The following is a 13,149-nucleotide window of genomic DNA, read 5'->3' as shown; positions in this document are numbered from 1 at the left end:
TCTAGGGATTTTGTGGTCAATGCGAAGAGCCGACAAAAATACTTATTTTCAAAATGTAAAATTAAAATGGTAAAAGTAGTCGAGGGCACTTGAGAAAGACATAGGTAGCAAGATTAAGTGAATCAAATAATTGAGTCAGGTCGTGTCAAAAGTTATACATATAGTAATAAACAAGAATGACAAAAATAGTAGGTATGTATGAATGTGAATGAAGCAAGGAGTGTGTGCCAAGAGAATATGCGGTCAATTCTCTCCGCCTACCCCTGCCAAGATACGGCGTTGGTTAGTCGCTATTAAAAAGATTCGTTTCACATTGAACTGTGAAATAATTTGAATTTATAAATAATAGTTTCACCTTCTGACACCTGCAATTGATGCGCCAAGGAGACAAGACGCTGATAATATCTAACACTGCGCCGTTTGGCGCAGGATCGGCCTTGACTTATTACAAAACATGTTTACCTATTATGTAACTGGATATTTTATTTATTAGTTCAAATATTTATGATAATATCATAAATATTTACACTAATAAACAGCTGATAATATCTAATAAACAGCTGATAATATCTAACACTGCGCCGTTTAGCGCAGGATCAGCACTGACTTGTTTCAAAACATGTTTACCTACTATGTAACTGGATACATATATTATTTATTAGTGTAAATATTTATAAGCTGGCAGTTTATTTGCTGCAAGGTGTGCGTTTATTGTCAATACTGAATGTCTTCCTTGACATTATTTACATACTGCTCCGAAATTTCTATGCAAATTTTAAAATAAAATAAAAATTAACTTTTAATTTTAGTAAATACAGGTCTGTTTTATTTTTCATTCTATTCTATGATATTATATTAAAAAATAAATTATGAAATTCTAATTTAATTTTTTATTTTTGAAAATATTATTAATAACAAATCGGCATAGGTAAGTCAATGCTGGGGTGTAATATAAACGACGCCTGGGGCTAGTAAAAACCTCAAGGGATAGGTGTTAGGTTTTATCAGCGTCTTGGCTCCTACTGACTAATTGCGCCAGCACAGGACCGGCCCTGCTGGTGTCAGGGAATGGTGTCAAAATCAGAAAAATGTGGAATTATAACAAAATCAAAACCTTCAGACATATTTGTAACCAAAGTATTCCGACATATTTGTTGATACATGCAGTAACTTTCAGTAAAAATTTGAAAGCTGTTTTCCTATAAAAAAAAACAATAACTTCGACAACCTTCGTTTATACAAGTTTGTTTTTTCACTATATTTCAAAAAATGTTTATTTAGAGATATTTTGTATTTTTTTCAATAAAATGTGATTTTATCATTTTTCTTCTCTTTAATTTATAAAAAAAAATGTAAGCGTTTATTTATTTAGCTGTTATATTAATCTATTACTATTTTTAATATTTATGTTAAAAACTTTTTTTTCAGTATTGATGAGAAATAGTTAGGATGCAGTCGAATTCTCCAGTTAATATTTTATTTTGGTAAAATTTCGATCGCGCTGGCCTCGCTTATTATGAATATTTTTTAGATAAAACCTTTAGATTCACCTTAATTACTGTACGACACAACTTTTAACCTTCGGGGAGGTGGAAAATATTGCAATAAAAATTTCAATTACGTAAAATTAAAATTAGCTTTCGTTTTGTGAAACGATACCGTCCATTTTCAAACTTTACTGTCAAACGTCATTTTGTTTTGTTGGTATTTCTGTTACTATGGGACGAAACGAACGGCTAGAAGTGGCTAGAAACATAATCGCGCGGGCGTTTTTTTTAATGTTAAAAAATTCCGTCAAATTAGTATTTACCTAATATGCATGCATTGTGTGCGTTGTGATTGAATTTTATTAGCTGGATTTTATTTTTTTACGTTCAAATTTTATTTAAGTAAACTATTTCTGCGATGTTGAGCGGCTACGCCATGTTTTTGTAACATGGTTTATGATGAAAAAGAAAATGCCCCTTTATACCGCCTGCTCGCGTCAATGCAAGAAAAACATCACAGTTTTCAATTAGTTTAGCGGCTACGCTAGGTTTGTGTAACATGGTTTGTGATTCAAAAGAAAGTGTCCCTTTTATACCGCCTGCTCGCGTCAAGGCAAGAAAAACATCCCAGTTTTCAATTAGTTTAGCGGCTACGCTAGGTTTGTGTAACATGGTTTGTGATTCAAAAGAAAGTGTCCCTTTTATACCGCCTGCTCGCGTCAAGGCAAGAAAAACATCCCAGTTTTAAAATAGTTTAGCGGCTACGCTAGGTTTGTGTAACATGGTTTTTGAGATATATATATATATATATATCTATATAAAATATATATCTATATATATATCTATATATATATATATAAAACTACAACAAACCTAGCGTAGCCGCTAAACTATTTTAAAACTGGGATGTTTTTCTTGCCTTGACGCGAGCAGGCGGTATAAAAGGGACACTTTTTTTTTAATCACAAACCATGTTACACAAACCTAGCGTAGCCGCTAAACTAATTGAAAACTGGGATGGTTTTCTTGCCCTGACGCGAGCAGGCGGTATTAAGGGGACACTTTCTTTTGAATCACAAACCATGTTACACAAACCTAGCGTAGCCGCTAAACTATTTGAAAACTGGGATGTTTTTCTTGCCTTGACGCGAGCAGGCGCTATAAAAGGGGCACTTTCTTTTGTATTACAAACTTAGCGTAGCCGCTCAACATCGCAGATATAGTTTACTTAAATAAAATTTGAACGTAAAAAAATAAAATCCAGCTAATAAATTTCAATCACAACGCACATAATGCATGCATATTAGGTAAATACTAATTTGACGGAATTTTTAACATTAAAAAAAAACGCCCGCGCGATTGTCTCTAGCTACTTCTAGCCGTTCGTTTTGTTCTATAGTAACAGAAATACCAACAAAACAAAATGACATTTGACAATAAACAAATAAAAGTTTGAAAATGGACGGTCTCGTTTCACAAAACGAAAGCTAATTTTAGTTTTACGTAATTGAAATTTTTATTGCAATATTTTCCACCTCCCCGAAGGTTAAAAGTTGTGTCGTACAGTAATTAAGGTGAATCTAAAGGTTTTATCTAAAAAATATTCATAATAAGCGAGGCCAGCGCGATCGAAATTTTACCTTTATTTTGCCTTATTAATTAATGTATGTACCTAACTATCAGTTTTTCCCCCAAAAAAATAAAAATATATATAAACAATATTTAACTAATTCGCGAGACGCTATTCGAGACGAAAAACAGTTCATTACCTATTTCATAATAATATTATAATAAATGAGACAGTTACTTTGTTCTCACTAATTAATTGTTTTCGTAAGTGGATCGTTTACGAACGAACTATTCCATCGTCACATAGGTATACTGTATATAACTTTCTACTATTCCGCTCGCTTGTACTCTACTGTCTGATTAATTAATTAATTATTCTGGTGGTACTGATCACACTTTTACAAAAATCATTTTTATTTATTTAGCGGAGTAAGTATTCTAAAAGTCAAATTTAAATTGGTAATATCAATTTCTTTCAAATCGATTTAACCCAAGAAACTTAAAAATTCAATTTTGGAACATAATTTTAATTTAAAACCTTTTTGACGTACAGCCATTTATGAACGTCACAGCAGTTTTGTGGAATAAACATGAAAACCGTGACAGTCACGCAAAGCCTCACGCAACTCAAATGAAATTTAACCAAGACTTTTAAGAAATATTTATTATCATTGATTCACTGGGTCACCCTGTAAGTACTTATACTAGCTGGTTCTTGTTACAGGAAAACATTTATGGATAATAATAATAGACAAATATTTATTAGAAATATCAACGAAAAAAACTTTGTATCATCTTTACATTGAAAATACCTTTTCCCGTGGCTCAAAACGCTGTGCGTGTATAAAATGACGTATAATATATGTTAATTTTAGCATTCAGTCTTTCAGTTTGCATTCCATGAATATAAAATTAGTTTGTAGAAATCTTATTTTGTTTCTGTATTTGATGTTGAATTATTATAATTTGCACGCAAATATATTTGTTTTAGAATATTTCATGTTTTTTACCATTGCGTTATGTATTATGTCGTGTTTATTTATGTTAATCTTAATACCATTTTTAGGGTCTTTTTTACATGAATAGTAAAAATTATGCAGTGATTATTATACATAACTGAACTGCCTCAGTAACAATCTTTTGTATTTATTAAGTGATAAATTTAAGATTTCCTCTGTCGGTATGATTATTTCTCTCAATTAGTATTCTGGACAAAGAGGAATACAAATGGTAGTTAGTCCAATAAATCCCGACTTCTTGTATTACTTAGTGGAATCTGAAAGCTTATCTGTGCAATCAATTCTGGTCTATCAAATGCATCATTTAGAATTTTATATAGAAAATACCAAAACAGTGAAAATCTTTCTATCTGACAATTTAAGCATATTCCTATAATTTAAAAGAGTGTTGTAGTACAACAAATTTGCTGGAAAACCTATTTTAAAACTTAGAAATGTAAGAACTTAATTTGAATTCTTTCAATAGCCCAATAATAATTTATTTGTGTTGTTTAAACATTGATAGGTACCAACAGTTAACAGTTAAATGTGATTGAAATCTCATCATCTCATCTTCTTCCCGTTATTCTATTCAGGTCGGAGACCCATCGCCTCGATAAGGCATCTCCAGGTTAGTATGCACAGATTGCCCAGACTCTCCTCGCACAGTCTCTGGAGTTGCTTCTCCCAAATTAGCTTGGGCACCCCTCTGAGCGTCAATCAATGGAAGTCAGTCTTCTGGCTTTCGTAGTATCTACATGACCAAGTCATTTGCTGCATTTCTATGAAGCACATCTCAAGTATCTTAATCAATCCCATTTTGAATTAAAATTTTGTAAATACGTCGTTGTTTAACCAGTTTTACTCTCACTGCATGCATTAATTATACCTCACCTCAGTTATATGATAAATTAGTAGGACTACACTGATATTATGTTTAAAACCTTCGCTTAAAGTGCGTACAAAGTTCGCTAATTAATAGTAGTTACGACTCGATTAATTTGTTTGCATCATGGTACTTACACAGGTTAAGGGGTCAAACTCATTTTAGACATTTTAGATATTTACGTGCAAAGTTAGTTATTAAAACAGTCGGATGGAATATAACTCACTGCCCAATTGAACTGCCAACAGCAATAATAATAAATATAAAATATGTAAGTACATAAATAATAGAACTGTTGAAATTCCATAAAACTGTGAACATTTAAATTCTGTATTTTGGACCTAAAAAGCCCAGGATGGAGCAATTCGAGAAAAATTGAAGCCGAGGAGCGAGGGGGGAGATACGAAAACGAAAAATACAGTGTGTGGCAAGCCTGCGCACGACGGAAGTGAAACTTTTAGTATTCTTCTCTCTCTCTTTTCATTTCATTCTCTCTTTTTTTTCTGTCTATTGACATATTTATAAGTAGCATGTGATAAAAAAAAATTAAAAGTTATAAAAATATGGGATTCGAACCCGGGTCCTGCATAACGAGTGTCGAACGCTCTGCCTCTAGACCGCGAGGAGAGATATTTCGCGCGACGCGGCGTTATCGGCCTTGATTAGTAATTTTAATGATTCAAAATAAAAATAATTAATCAAAATTTGTAAGCTATTTTTCGACCAAAATATCATAAAGGTTACGTAAAGTTAATTAAATTTAAATTAACAAATTTATCTAATTTTTTACTACATTATTACAAATCGTTGATAAAAAAAAATTAAAGTTATAAAAATATATCGGATTCGAACCCGGGTCCTGCATAACGAGTGTCGAACGCTCTGCATCTAGACCGCGGTTATTACGTATTCGACCAAAATATCATATAGTCAAAATATCTAAAAGTCGCAGCATGAGAGCATTTTATCACTTTAAAAAAAATTATTATTAAAAAAATCACAAAAAGAAAAAAAAATTAAAAGTTATAAAAATATGGGATTCGAGCATTTTATCACTTTAAAAAAAATTATTATTAAAAAAATCAAAAAAAGAAAAAAAAATTAGTTAAAGCGGGGATCGAACCTCGGTTCTTCACGACGACAATCGGGCGCTTTGCCTCTAGACCGCGAAGCTGAGTTTGGAGAGTGACCGAAAGTAGGTATATAGTATTGGCTAGGCTCCTATAGCGAAATGATCACGGTTTTTGATGACGGTCATGAGTTGGTTTTACTCCGGTCCTCGAAATTGCATAACGCGCGTAAAGAACGCGCGTTTCACTTCAAAAATCTACTTAAATTACTTATGACTTATACCATTCCTTGTCTCATCAAAAACTCCCAAAAAATCATAAGCCCTTATAACTTGGTTAACAGAACAAAAATAAATTTAAATATTCCATCATGATCCACTTTGATTTTTCAAAATTTACAGAACTTATACAATTAATTCCTTAGAACAGGTAGTTTGCCTTCTAAGAATTTTTACGTAAAGGGGTATTTTCTTAAAATTTACAATATATATGCTAAGTTAAGGTGAAATAAATTGCAGTTATAGTAATATTATGTTTAGGAAAAAAATAATATAAAATATTTTGCCGCTGAGTGGTCCGCTGTAATCCTATCATTCTTATATACCTTTGTGTAATAATTAAATAAATCTACATTACTGCATTTACTTTTGCTGACTGAAATTATGTTTTTTTGAAATAGAAATAATAGCTAATTATTCTAAAAGTTGACAAAATATTTTCCTTTTTTTTATTTGATCCTGCCGCTGAGAGGTCCGTTGCGTTCGTCTTTCTCACATAAGACGCATGTAGATAACAGATAGGTTTTTTGGTACGATAACCCCACTGGAGTAAATTATTATTATTATTTATTTTATTTACGGACAAATAGTCCATTAACAACATATTAATTACACGAATAAGTTTTATAAACAGAGATGACAGTGAAAGGAGAGCATATATAAATGAGGAGCGAAGACAATAACAATGACAATAATAATATAAAAGTAAGAATGGGAGATAATAATAAGTCAAAGCATGAAGATGGTTCAAAGGGCATTAGAAATTAGACATTGCGTATTGACTGTCGAAAGTCATTTAGGCATATACCACAAAATTCAATGCTTTGACTTGACAGTGAGTTGACAAGTCTCGACATTCTGGACAAAGGAGAATGGTATCCATAATTGGTAGAATGTTGATTGACAAACAGCAATTCATTATTTCGGAGTCTACGGGAAGGGATGTTGAATTGGATAAGTTGCAACAAAGCAGGTGAGTCTGTAATACCATTGATAATCTTGAATATGCAAATCAGATCAGTGTCCCTTCTACGTTTCTCCAAAGAAGAAATGTTTAAAGTTTGTTCAACTTCATCATATGAGTACTCTCCTCTTTCAAGACCCAACCTCCAAGCGATTCCTCGTAGGAAGCGATGTTGTACGGATTCTATGTGACAGATGTGGACAGCATAGAAAGGAGAAAAGAAGAGATATGGAAGAGGATGGTAAGTATCTGATTTAAAAAAGTATGTGAACACCACGCAAGAGTCCCAACTGCTCCCAACCGCATGGAGTCGGTGAGACTATGGCACCCCCAATTGGGGTACGTTGTGAGGCTGAAGTTAGTAGGAAGGGGAAGGAGATGGGGAACAGGAAGTAGGTGCTATTCAGATCTAGTTACTAAACACGGTAAAAGCTATTTCAAGGAACATTTTAGATTCTTTCTGAAGTGTGGTCTCTCGTTAATGCAATACTAAAAGTACCTACCTACTACAGATAATTTTGTATAAAGTAAACCACATATTTAAATAATATTTTGTTTACCCACGGATCCTTAGCCAAATAGCTTACCGCTCTATCACGGAGGTTATCGGTATAACATGCATACTGAGCGTTACCCTACCATATTTATAAATATAAATACATTTAAAATCAATAAAATTATAACATAGGTGTATCTACATTCAAAAAAACTAACATAAACTATAATGTATGTAAACGCAGGGCTGGTCATTTGGCGGGACAAACAAAAATTCTAACCTTAAAAAATTATTTTCTTATAAAATATTAAAGTTTTTTTTTGTTAAATACCTTGATTTAGTTAGACTTTTAACATTAATAAAAAAGTGTTCTAAAATTCCTTATTGAAGAATAAAACAAAACATCCCCGTCTCTTACCGCTCTATTTTGTAAGCATGAATGTGGACAATAGATAAAAAATTATTTTAAAAATGGACTCAATTTCCCTCCCTGTTAACTTACGAAAATAAGGCGCTTATAATACCTAACACATCGCCCTTGAGGTTTTTACTAGCCCCAGAGGTTGTGTACACGTTTGCTGGAGAATCTTTCATACCATACCTTCAGTCTACTTTTATCCTTCCTTGGCAAGTTCTATGCCTCAATTTACGTTGGTTTCAGTACTCCATTGTGGACTGCCAGCATGGCTTCTTTGAATATTTGGAGTTTCGTACATCTACCCTTCAGTATCTCTCGTAAACACACGATTAGGTCGATTTCCCAAAAACACAAACTCATCCACCTAAAAATAAACAACATTTTATAAAATACTAGCTGAGGTGTACCCGGCGTTACTCGACTTTTCTCCAATTTCTATAAATATAATATTTATTTATTTTATATTTAAACCTTCCGGAAGAAATTCTCTAAATGATTGTATAAACCCTATCAAAATCGGTTGCGTAGTTTAGAAAAATTAAGTGCACCAACAGACGGTGATGCTAGGCCAACCTGGACGTATTTACGATTACTTATATCCAGGTGTAATTATTTAATACCAATTTGGCAAAGTTGTCATCACAGAATAAACATGAATTAATTAATAAAGAATTTTAATTTTCTGTTTGGAAAATTACCAAAATTACCTGACCAATAAAAATGTCCTTTCAATATGCATAGAATAAGTTATGAAAAAAGTGGGATTACTAAATTTGTGAAGGAAACCATAAACACAAAATCATTTGAATCATACCGTTCAGACAAAACATAATATATCCTTATTCCCTAACTTAGAGGTATAGTATGTACATAATTAATTAGTGTGATCTATTTACTAATAATTTCTCAAATTTTTCATCTTCTTATAATTCTCTAACTTCTACATCCTCTTCTTGCAACCCAAACTAGCTATACATCATTTTTCTTATTTCTCTGTTTTATATTATAGTAATGTATAGATTCTATGTCCGCAAAATGTAAAAATTTTATGGTTTTTATTTTTTTATTCAGTGAATTTTATGAATTACAATTTTTGTGTACTTAATAACTCCCACACTAGGCTAATGCCCGTGTTGTGGTAGTCATAATGCTATAAATTACAATAAAACCATATGTTGTAGTAAGAAAAAATAAAACATATAGAAGAAAAAAAAATCACAGGGTCACCCCTAGCATGGAGGTGAAATATCACAAAAAACCACATGTACTTCTCTAAATCGTGTATCAATAAAATAAAATATGGATTGTATGTAAAGTAATGTTGCATGTTTTTTTTTCAAATTTCACGAAATAAAATATTTTCGGAGTATATATTTGGTTTCATGGTATCAGAGCAACTAAGGACAGTGGAAATTCAATACACTTTTGAAATGTGATTCGTTATAAGTGATGAAAAAAACTCTCCCTGTCTGTGAAAAAAAAATTAAGTAATGACATATATTATGGAATATCTCTTGTTATAATTATGTGTTTGTAATACCTGTTAGTTGTACAAATGTACTGTTTAATTGTTAAATACGATGTATTAGTAAAATGAGGAAATCTATAATTGGTTTCTCAGTTAAGTAAATTGCTCGTGTATAAACCAACCACATCGTAAACTTTTGATTTCCCTAAAATAAATTAAATAAATAAACCTAACCTAATGTAACCTATTTAACTTTGTTTTTTTCATCACTTTGCAAGAGTGTGTTGAATTTCCACTGTCCTAAGTTTTCCGGTTACCATATTATTATTGCAAGGACTTTTATCACATTAAGTTTTTTTTCGTATTTATGTTTTTTACGTGTAAGTTAGCAACTAAATAGGTACATATGTTAATGTGAATACCGTAAAAAGAGTTCCAACTGCATTGGGGTATGTTTCTTTATTATTTTCACTATTGCATTGGGGTATGTTTCGAGGCTGTAGAAATTAGAAGGAGAAAAATAATGACAGAAAGTAAATATATCTAGATATTCAGGCATGGTCACTAAACACGGCTTAAATTTCAAACAACATTTCGATTCTGAAATGTTGTCTTTCACCATAGCAACAATGAGAGTATATAATCTACCATAAGATATATATTTTTTAAATCAAATTTAATATTATAATTTTTAAGTTCTGCAAGTATTTTTTGGTTTTTGTTGTTGTTACAGCTGTTTCGGCTTTCAAGGCCATTTTCAAACTGTGTGTTTTCAAAATACCCCCACAGAATATGAAATCAATTGTCAGAATTATTTTATTATTAAATTGGTTTAACCGGTAATAAATCATTTTAAATTGGGAGGGGGTAAAATAGAATCATATAAATAAGTCGTCTAAACGTGGTTAAAACCACAGTTTGAAAATGGCCTTGAAAGTCGAAACAGCTGTGGAGTGCTTTGGAGTTCTACGAATTAAACACAAAAACAATAAATACCACAAGATAGGTTACTGAGACAACGCGCGTGGTTTCGCTGAACTGGGTCCAGTGGACAAACTCGTGATTTACTGCGTTTAGTATTTCACATAAACCCGTTGGTCAGACAAGCTGTCACCGGTTGCGACAAGCACGTCGCTCTAGGCTATTTTTGTGAAAAATATGCCTTCCTGTGCTTTTGAGATGTGCACAAATCATTCTCGTGCAAAAACCAAATCTTGAAATCAGAGTTTCTTTCCATTCACATGTACAAGTTGTTTGTAGCCATTTCATACAAATTAGTTGTGGCTATTATATTTCACTCTAGAAACAAGAATGTGCTATATTTTTTGTTCGATTAGTATGAATATAACTCGTCGTTGTATTTATGTCATTGGTCGCACATGTCTTTTTTACAATTTTTACAATTCATTTTATGTTCGAAAAGAGGTGTTATACTTTTTTAATTGTTTAATTCAAATAATCTGAAAAAATACGATCCAATTATTTTTATTCTGGAAAATTGCGAAAATCAGACAAAGGGTACCGCCCGCCACTGGTTTCCCTCTACTAACAATATATACTAGTACAATCTAGTTTCGTTGGTACTTGGTAACAGGTACTTCTGCCAAGGTAATAAGTCTTCAGATGGGCCAACATTTCCAGTATTGTACATTGTAGCTGTACCTATTATTACCAAATCATACGTGATCCGAATATTAAATGTTAATTTACGACATGGTTTCCAAATTAACTCAGATAATAATTACTGTTCTACTTCAACGTGGCTTTTCTTGACATAAAATTTAAAGCAAGTGTAAGGCATGGAAATGTAATAAAATTAATTCTATTCAATGCGATTCTTCTTGATATGAAAATGATAATTTGTGGAACATTCAATTGAGCAATGTATGTATGCATTTTCAGCAATTGTGAAGCAGTAAATTATTTATTAAAAACAGTTTTATTCCAATGAGGTTTTCCTTGATATATATATCAAGACCGGTCAGTGGCTGAGTTGGCATCGCGTTTGGGTCCCGCCCAGACGTAATGTGTTCAAGTCCTCCATCCCGACACAGGCAACATTTTCCGCTTACTGTGGTGGTGTTAGGAGATTTTCAATTATTGTCAGGATATTAGTAACCCAAAATGTAATGCTAAATTCACAGACATAGGAATTAATAGACGAGAAGATAATGGCGAGGGGTAAAATCAACTGTTGAAGAACGAAGGGGGTAAAGCTGACTGTGATTCGTCAATAAATCAATCTGACAGTAAATAGGCATCTCGCATTATAATATCACCATTTACTTCTTAAAAGTAAAATCTGCTTTTGAATGAATAGACATTTTTACATGGGAGCGCAAATTACTCGCCACGTTATGAACTAATTTGCGAAGTCCAAATTCGGCAAAGTAAATTTCTTCTGTTTGCAGAGTCGTAGTTAGTTTCAGAGTATTTAGTTAAGACACTTTTACAAATGTTTCATAATTTACTTACCCCAGTAAACAACGATGAGCACACTTGAGAATCGCTACATTGTGATGTGATAGTATATGTTTCTAAAACTAATCCATATAATACGGTGTGAATAAGCTTAAAATAAAGTAAAATAATGCTTACTTATGGAATGTAATACGACAATTGGGTTTATTCTCTTTTTCACATCTATTTTTACAAGTTTTCATATCACAAGTCAACATTTTGCCGTGTTATTTCGTAAAATGAACCGATGATGCCTCGACCATAGTTCGCACAAGAATGATGACGTCACGTTTTCAAATTTCACTTGAGGCCATACGCGAGCCCAGCCGGCTCCAATGGAACCGGTATGGGGAGTGGGGATAATACGCTTTTAATCACTTAGGGCAGGTCTACTAATATTCATATGTCTATGGCTAAATTATAATAATATATAGATTAAAGTTCTTGTGGTAGCTGACAATCTAGTAAAACAATTTGACTTCATTGTCGATTTTCTATCGATAATCTAATAATTTAATTTACTTTGGCGTGAATTTTCATGATTTGATGATGAAAAATTATGGATCAAAGGTTATTTGATAAAATCAATTTTACACTAGTGTGCTTTTGCTTGATTTGCTTGTTATCAATACTGTGAACGTTTGGTGACCAATGTCAAAGGATAGAACTATTTATTTTTCGATGTGGTTTTTGTTGATATGATAATCTTTGGACCGCTTGAAATCTAATAAAATAAATGAGTAGAAGTAGAAGTCGGCGTGTTTTTTCGTAAAAACGAATATTTGGGATTGATGTTATAACATTCTAATAACATCGATTGTATTTCGATGGTAAATATTTGTTTAGGGTTAAGGTCTATTCTCAGATACGAACGTGGAAGTTCATGTAATCTAATAAAATCAATTCTTCTACTATGTGGACTCGTTTGGGAAAGGGCCAAGGTCTATTCTCGACATGTAAAAACATGTCAACATTGTATAATGTAAGCACCATAGACATATGAATATTAGTAGACCTGCCCTAAGTGATTAAAAGCGTATTATCCCCACTCCCCA

Source organism: Hesperophylax consimilis, chromosome 3 (genome assembly GCF_061612785.1).
Source record: "Hesperophylax consimilis isolate HC1 chromosome 3, BYU_Hcon_1.0, whole genome shotgun sequence".
Lineage (NCBI taxonomy): Eukaryota > Metazoa > Arthropoda > Insecta > Trichoptera > Limnephilidae > Hesperophylax > Hesperophylax consimilis.
This window is presented reverse-complemented; position numbering follows the sequence as displayed.